Source organism: Kogia breviceps, chromosome 8 (assembly GCF_026419965.1).
Source record: "Kogia breviceps isolate mKogBre1 chromosome 8, mKogBre1 haplotype 1, whole genome shotgun sequence".
Taxonomy (NCBI): Eukaryota; Metazoa; Chordata; class Mammalia; order Artiodactyla; family Physeteridae; genus Kogia; species Kogia breviceps.
The window spans coordinates 52,863,064-52,865,426 of record NC_081317.1 but is presented as its reverse complement, the minus strand read 5'-3'; the positions used below and the strand labels follow the sequence as shown (position 1 = coordinate 52,865,426).

Genomic DNA, 2,363 nt, shown 5'->3' with positions numbered 1-2,363 from the left:
ATCTCCAGTTAGATACCTACCAGTGAACGGGTAGAGCGCTTCTATGACTTTTGTTTTTATATCCTCGCATGGCTTGATCCACCTTTCTCTGAGAGAATTTCACTTTCCGCCCTTCTTCTCACTATAGTCTTAAACCTAACGTATTAATTTCTAATATTAGTTAGCATTAGTTTAACCATAATTAATGTTTAATTTTCAGTTAACTGACTATTGTTTTTAAGTTCCTTTCCCTACAAAAACCAAGAGACAGAAAAGCAGGATTGGATTCATTATGGTCACCACTATATCCTGAGGGCAACATACAACCTGGCTTAGACGAAGTTTATATTTACTTCTCACTAGAGTATCCTAATGACTCTAGTGTGTCATATCATTTACACAATGATGTAAATGGATCGCACCATTCTTTAATCAGGTTGCACATTCAGGCTCGGTGTGTCGTTTTTAAGAATAAACAAATATAAAAAGTTTTCTATGGTGAAAATTTATTTCATGCACAAAGCAAAATATAAATAGACTAAATACAAAGAACGTGTTTTTTCTCGTAACCACAATTTAAAGGTGCACATAATATTATACCAACAAAAAATAAGTTAAAACTTTATAAATAGTTAAATAAATAAGTTTTTAAATAGATAAAAATAAATCATCTGTAAGGAACTAGTGCCTGCAGAGTTGGAACATGATGTTGCTTAATATTCCTGAAAACATTTGACAGATTGATTCAATTCAGGGCATGACGAGAGCAGAAATGAGAGTCTTTGACACGGCAGCACAGGTGGAAGTGTGGTCTCGTTAGTCAGCGAGAATCATTTCCGTGTTGAAGCAGGTGTGTGTCGTGTCACTCCTTCCTCCTGAGTCTTTCTTGCAAGTTGGTTGATGAAGAGAAAGACCTCATGACTTCTGCTCTGACAATCTCCCAGGCACAAGGGCTGTATTTCTTCTCTTGCAGATAGACAGTGATTCTGTGGAAGTATTTCCTCACAGCCAGGACGGAGTCCTCCTTCAGCAGGGGAGTCCCTTCCAGCCCCGCCTCCTGCATCAGACAGGCTTGCAGGTCAGTGAGCTGCTGAAAAAGTGCAGTGCAGAACTTGTCCAGGAGGGTCTCATCCCAAGCGGCCGCCGAGCCCTCGGCGCTGAAGAGCTGGAAGGTCTGCTGGATCATCTCATGGACGACAGCGACGGCTTGAGCCTTCTGGAACTGGTTGCCTCCAAACGCCTCCTGGGGGAATCCAAAGTCATTTCTGTCCTTGAGGCAGGAGAAGGGGGAGATTCTCCTCATTTGTTGCAGGAGCCTCAGGGCCCTGGTGTTAGCCAGGCTGTGGGTCTGAGGCAGGTCGCAGCCCAGAGAGCACGTGGAGTTGCAGCTGAGCAGCACCAGGGCCAGGAGTAAGGACACGGTTGGGGCCATCGGGGACCCTGCAGGTGCTGCCGGCCTGGCTGAGGTGTGGGGACTCTGAGAACCCCGCTCTCTAGGTTCTCTGAGGGCCTTCCTTCAGACCTGGGTCTTAAATAGGGACATATTCATTTCCATTTTCTGAATGTTTCTTCTTACTTTCTACTTCTGTTTTTGCTTTTCATTTTGCACTCTCCAAACGGGTTAGGGCAGCGTTTCTCAACCACTGTTTCTCATCCTTGCCTCCCCTTCTCCTGCCCACAGAGCCTTTTTAGATGTTTTTTTCCCATATGGCCCCCCCTATGAAATTTTGATACACAGATACACTGTGTACATCGATATGTACTCCATGCATATCTTTACTTTATGAATAGAAAAAGAAAGTGAAAAGTTTATTCTTTTTATTCGATGCAGGGGTGAGTGTGACCAAAATGTTTAGGCTAGAAATTAACTGTAAAAGCTACTGCAATTAATTTAACATTTTGGTTAAGTGTGCAGAATGACTTGTAATGTAATACATTTACTTAATAAATAGGAATGTATCAAATTACATATTCAATAAAAATTTATACAAATACTTCATAAGAATACCAATGTTTAGATATATTTAAAAATCTATCAAAACTGCTGAAACCATGGAAAATTTAAATGATTTTTTTCTTAACATTTATTTTTAGGTAATCATGTTTTGATTCATATCATAAAATGATTTCTAACTTCACTAGCTGCTAGATATTCATCTAGATATTGTCAGCAACTTTTTCTCTTTAGGACTAGACGTAATTATTGATCTCCTGGGTAACTTTTTTAGAATTAAATAATAAAATACAACCTATTTGTGCTTAATTCCTGATGCCCACATTACACTGAGGCTCAAACATAAGCAAAATCCACAAGACAGACAAGGACAGCTCATAAGTAAACAAAGGCCACCTCTCACATTATGACTTTGAGTTCAAGTTTATGA

The 2,363-nt window shown here is 40.1% G+C and overlaps 1 pseudogene; it reads right to left on the bottom strand.

Moving 5' to 3' along the window:
- Nucleotides 1-841: 841 nt before the first annotated feature.
- LOC131761595 (interferon alpha-1-like) lies at nt 842-1,581 on the bottom strand (annotated as a pseudogene).
- Nucleotides 1,582-2,363: the final 782 nt, after the last annotated feature.